General features: G+C 48.9%; 1 protein-coding gene across 2 annotated transcripts in view; it reads left to right on the top strand.

Annotated features, from left to right (window-relative positions):
- Positions 1–2,092: 2,092 nt before the first annotated feature.
- The window catches only part of OGDHL (oxoglutarate dehydrogenase L), a 71,938-nt gene continuing 68,030 nt past the window's right edge, over positions 2,093–6,000 (top strand). Inside the window, exon 1 of one of the 2 annotated variants that reach the window (XM_043988088.1) lies at positions 2,093–2,289. The gene's annotated coding sequence lies outside the window, so the exon portion shown is untranslated. Of the gene's footprint in view, positions 2,290–2,596; positions 2,740–6,000 lie in introns of those variants that run through there. The other variant, XM_043988089.1, reaches the window with a different exon arrangement.

Below are 6,000 nucleotides of genomic sequence, written 5' to 3'. Positions count from 1 at the left end.
TTCTGGAGCAAGCATATGAAGGAAAGTGGAAGATTTGATGACAAATTTGTGAATGAATTTCATTTGCCACTAGTAAGTATAACAAAGGATTCTTCTCAGAGAATAAGCCAAATGATTGATTTCCCTTTTCTCTCATCTCCTCCAAACTCCTGTCATTCAACACTTTCATCTGAATAGAACCAGTCAACTCTCCACTTACTATGTGTAGTTCATCCACTTTTCTGAAGTGCTCATGTCAAAATGTTAAACCTAGGTTGACTTCTTTCTTTCTTTCTTTTTTTTTTTTGTGGGCCAATGGGGGTTAAGTGACTTGCCCAAGGTCACACAAGTGTCTGAGGCCAGATTTGAACTCAGGTACTCCTGAATCCAGGGCTGGTGTTTTATAGACTGTGCCACCTAGTTGCCCCGCTAGGTTGACTTTTTAAGGCTGTCCAGACTGTTCCTGGACAGCTAGGTGGTGCGTAGAAAGAGGGCCAGGCCTGGAGTCAGAAAGATTCATCTCTCTGAGTTCAAATCCAACCTCAGACACTTAATAGCTGTGTGACCCTGGGCAAGGGCCACACTTATCCCTGTTTACCTCAGTTTCCTCATCTGTAAAATGAGCTGGAGAAGGAAATGGCAAACCAATCTAGTATCTTTGCCAAGAAAATACCAAATGGAGGCGGCTAGGTGGCGCAGTAGATAAAGCACTGGCCCTGGATTCAGGAGTACCTGAGTTCAAATCCTGTCTCAGACACTTGACACTTATTAGCTGTGTGACCCTGGGCAAGTCACTTAAGCCCCATTGCCCCACAAAAAACCCAAACCTAAACAAACAAAAAGAAAAGGAAAAAACCCAAATGGGGTAGTGAAGAGTAAGCAAAACATAACTAAACAACAACAATCTGTTCTTTCCTATGCCTCCTTAATGGATGCTGGGGAAGACAAACCTAGTAAAGGGGATAATGATAAAGAAGGCCTTTTTCAGTGCACACCTGTGCCAAGAATATATTGTATTATACGTGTCACTCTCCCCAGAAAGCCTTGAGTTTTGAGTTTACAACCTAATAGGCTGATGATTTTTCTTTCTTCCTTTCTATTATTCTGTCTGTCTGTCTGTCTGTCTCTCTCTCCCCCTTCCAATCTATCTAGGTTTGTGGTTCTTATTGTTCAGTTATGTCCAACTCTTAGTGACTCCATAGACCACAGCTTCTATCTTCCACTATCTCTTGAAGTCTGTCCATGTTCATGTTCATTTTTTTGATGGCACTATCTATCCATCTCATCCTCTCCCTTCCCCTTTTCCTTTTTCCTTCAAACTTTCCCAAAGTCAAGGTCTTTTCCAATGAGTTCTGTCTTCTTCTCAACACGTGGCCAAAGTACTTAAGCTTCAGCTAACCTTTGTCCTTCCAGTCAGTCAGAGTTAATTTCTGGGACAGCAAGAGTGCGCATGTGCGAGCAGTTTTACATCAAGGTTCATAGGATCACAGATTTAGAAATGTGAGGCATGTAAAAGGTTATCTAGTTTGCTCCTCCTTCCATTTTTACCGATGAGGAAAATGATTTCATCCCTCCCCTTCTACTTTTAAAACGATAGGTTATGTCCTTTGAGGACCAGGTAGAAAACTCAACGCCACAAATTTGATCACCAGGTAGGTAATGAAGCCAAGGCACTGAGGTGATGCAATTAGCGCTTCCCATAGGCTGGTCCTGTGAGCACATAGTCTGTTACTGGGCCCCCTCTCAAAGCTTCCCAGCTATGTAGGAGCTTTCAAGGCTTTAGAGGTGTCAATGGGGCCTGGTAAGGACAGCCTTTGTGGCACCTGGAAGTGGATCACCATGGACTAGGGTGCAAGCGACGACTGCACCCTCAAGCACACATCCGACAGCGGGGTCAGGCGACTACGGGTCAACCAGCCAGAGCTGTAAGGAGATAATTTTGCTAGGTCCTGGGGGAGAGGGGGAAAGGGGTTTGAACTGAGGGGCACTAAGCCGCCAGCCTCTCCTAAGACTGGCTAGGAGGCGAGACCCACGTGGCTCGTAGGGATGCGGAGGCTGTGCGCTTTGGCTCGCCCGCCACACCTGGGGACTGATCCCTTTTCCTACTACGGACGAGCCCCACGGCCTGGTCCATCCTGCCCTGGAGATCACCCCCTTCCCGCCCATCTCTTAATGGAACAGGAGGAGGGGCGGGTCCTCCGACGCGACCCATTGTGACGCCACGACGCCGAGAGAACCCAGAGAAGCGAGCTCTGCTGGGACCGGAGCTGCTAAGCGTTCCAAGAGATTGTCAATGGCCACGTGACCCAGGTAAATTTCACTCTCCCTGACGACGCCTCCCCCACCCCAGTTCTGTAGGCCCCCATCTCCCCGCCCGGCCAGCCCCCAGCTCCGGCAGCCTCCCGCGCCCGGCTCAGGTCGGCTCCTGCCATCACCCGGGGGTGGGGGGTGAGCCCCAATTTGCCACCGTCACCGCCGCTGCTGCGCATTAGCCGGCCTGGTGGCGCGTCTCTTCTCCCGGGTCTGGGTGAGAGCCCTTGCTGCCCGGTTTCTCCCCTGGCCCCCTGAGCTTGGTGGGGCCCAAGGCGGGAGAGGGGGGTGAAAGGACAAAGCTTGGCGGTCCCGCAGCCGGAGATCAGAGCGGCCACACGACCTCCGAGTCCTGGCGCCAGCAAGCCAGAGGGACTACCCCCCTCCCATCCTCCATCCCCGCCCCCCATCCTTGTGGACACAGCTTCCTTCTCCGGTGGCTTCCGAAAGGTCACTCCTTTTTTCCAACTCCGAAAGCAGGGGAAAGGAAGGGTGGCTGGGCAGCAGAAGTCTCTGCGCACCCCGGGGTGGGGATGGGATGCCCCTGCCCCTAGAAGGCTGCAGCAGGTGTCAGGCAGATTACTCGTCCACAGTCTCCTAGGCTTGGGGAGGCTTAGGAACCAGGCCCACCAGCCTCGAGGGGCCCTCAAGTGAGAGCATTGCCTTTGTGGGGGGCACGACTTTGTGGATTGTCCTTCAAGAAGGGACAAGAGGAGGCCTGCAGGAGGGGGTGGAAGGAGAGAGCCCAACACATCCCGGTCAGGGGCGGGGGTAGGGGGAAGTATTTGACCTTTTGACCCTTCCTTAGGTTCCCTCCCCATTCCCCAACTGTATCTACGAAAAGTTTTCGTTTGATGTGTGCTCTTTTCCTGGCGGAGGGGAGGAGGAGTTAGGCTCTTGCAACTGGATCTCGAGAATGTATCGAGGTCAGATCTGGAGGGCAAGGAAAGGCGGAGTCATCCCTTAGCAAACTCGGTGAGGGATTGGCTGAGGCGCTTGGAAGCTGCTAGGACTGTGTAGGACTGTGCTGGGAAGTGCTACCTTAACCCCAAAGAGTGAATCTCTAACTGCGGAATTTCAGGCATCACCGGCTCCCTCTCCTCTCCTCATCTTCCCACAAATACCCACCCAGCCAGGCGTTCACCCAAGGCTTATCTTGAGCTCTGCCATCCTTTTCGTTTAGTGTCTGGTGAAGGACAACATACTTTTTTCTTGAACCTAGCAGGGAAGCCCTCTTGTTCTGGATAGGAGATGCTAGGCTTCCTTTCCACCTGGTCCTCCAGCAAGGAATCTGGAAACGTAGAACAAAATGGAACTGCTCATTTATAGATTTTTAAAAAATCACTCATTTAACAAAAATCGGTTGAGCACTGATGGGGATCCAAGGGAAGCCAATGTCCTTATTTGGAACTTACATGGACCTTAAAGATTGTCTAGATCAACACCCCTCATTTTACAAATGACGCCCATGGGGGTTGTGGTTTGCCTAAGGCACAAGGGTAGTGTCAAAAGTGGGATTTGAACCCAGTTCTTCTGACTCCAATGTCAATGTACACTACAGTAGAAAGTACTACTGTAGTGTACTTCCTCTATGAAACACTATTAACCTTCCTAAAACTCAGGTCTGACCATGTCTCCCAAGCCCTTCCTTTTTTCCCATCTTCCCTCCTTCCTTCCCATTCAATAAACTCCACTGGCTCTAATACTTCCAAGATCAAATATAAAATCATCCATTTTTAAAGCTTTTAATGACTTGGTCCCTCCAGACCTTTGTTTCAGTCTTCTTACACTTTACTCACCTTCATGCACTCTTTGATCCATTGCCTTTGACCTTCTGGCTGTCCCTCCCATAAGACATTTCATCCCCCTGATTGTGCCATTGCCTCTGGCTGCCCCCTCATGTTTGGAATTCTCTTCCTTTTCATCTATTTACTGACTTCTTGCCTTCTTTCAAGTCTCAGTTAAAAATCAAATGCCAGTGTCTTCCTCCTTAGACTATCTATCCCTAATTTATCCTATATGGAACTTGTTTGTGCATGGTTATTTGCGTGTTATTTTCCCCATTAGAATATGAGCTTCTTGAGGGCAGAACCAATTTTTTTGTTTTGTTTTGTTTTGGTATCCCTAGTGCTTAGTGCTGTGTGCCTGGTACACAGTAGGTGCTCAATAAATACTGTTGATTTGATTGGGCCAGTACTGACACAGTTGTGCCACCTTGTGTGATACTGGACTTATGCCTTGTTCCCAGTCTCTTCTGTTGTCTAATATAGGCTCTTCAGCTGCATTCAGTAATCCCTGTTTGACAACAAATTCCTTTGGGGTTTTTTTGTTTTTGTTTTGTTTTGTGGGGCAATGGGGTTAAGTGATTTGCCCAGGGTTACACAGCTGGTAAGTGTCAAGTGTCTGAGGCCAGATTTGAACTCAGGTACTCCTGAATCCAGGGCTGGTGCTTTATCCACTGTGCCACCTAGCCGCCCCAAATTCCTTTGTTTTTTGAGCAAGCAATCAATGTTATTTAATGTTCTTAAGGGTCTTCTACAATTAGGACCCAAAGCCATACTCCAGTGCTTTGTTACCCAAACACAGGCCAGGCCAACTGAGCTCTTCACTGCCCCAGTGTCAGTCTTCCACATTCCTGCATTGCAAGTTTGCTCTTAACTCCCCCTAGCCCAGAAGCCCCTCCTCTCCCTAGCCAGATCTTGTACTTCTTTCACAGTCCAGAGACAAGTCTCCTCTTTCTCCTCCCCTGCCCCTTTTTCATGGAGCCTTCCCAGACACCTCAGATTCACAACCAGTCCTTCTCTCTGAACTCATAGTGAACTCTACAGTGTTGAAAGTCATCAAAACGTCATGGGGAAAATAGGGTAGGGGGTTTGGGGTCCTTAGGAATTCCTCTTTAAAGAATTACACCCTCTTGCACACAAAAGCAATTAGAATAAGATGGTAGTTTATTTAGGGCAGGGGAAGGGAAGGGAAACCAAGAGAGAAATCCTTGGACTTCTTCTCATGGGGAGAAAGGCATAGCACAGAGTGTGGCTCTGAGATACCAATCTCCTCAAGCAGGAGACAGGCAGGTACTTTTATAGAGGACTGATGGGGGTGACCATCTGACTGTGGAAAGTTCCCTTAGTGAGGGAGGACAGGACCATCCCCCACTGGTGGTGGCTGGAGGAGTTGGGTGAGGGGTGGCCAGCCAGGCGTTGTCTCCTCAGGACACAAAGGCAGCAGCCACACCTAATTTTACCTCCCCAGGGGTGAGGGAGACTGGAATGAAGGGTGGAGGAAGCTACCTCGGTCTGATCTGGTTCCACTTATCTTTTTAGGTGTGTCTCTCCTTTGGTTTAGCTTCTCTCTCTCTCTCTTTTTTTTTTAGTGTGGCAATTGGGGTTAAGTGACTTGCCCAGGGTCACACAGCTAGTAAGTGTTAAGTGTCTGAGGCAGGATTTGAACTCAGGTACTCCTGACTCCAGGGCCACTGCGCCATCTAGCTGCCTCTGGTTTAGCTTCTCAAGGAGAAGGTTCCTTGATGTACCCCAGAGAACTTCTGGGGTGCTCTGAGCCCATAACAAAAAGTATGCAGAAAGGTCTAGCCAGTGTATTTTGGATGGTTCAATCACTTACTAAATTATCCTCATTTAACTACAAATTTAGCCAAGTTCTCAGTCTACACACATTCCTGGTCCCTAGAGATATAGCCTAGAGACCCTGGGG

Source organism: Dromiciops gliroides, chromosome 2, assembly GCF_019393635.1.
Source record: "Dromiciops gliroides isolate mDroGli1 chromosome 2, mDroGli1.pri, whole genome shotgun sequence".
Classification (NCBI taxonomy): Eukaryota; Metazoa; Chordata; class Mammalia; order Microbiotheria; family Microbiotheriidae; genus Dromiciops; species Dromiciops gliroides.
Note: the sequence above shows the minus strand (reverse complement) of the source record. Positions and strands in the feature narration are given on the sequence as shown.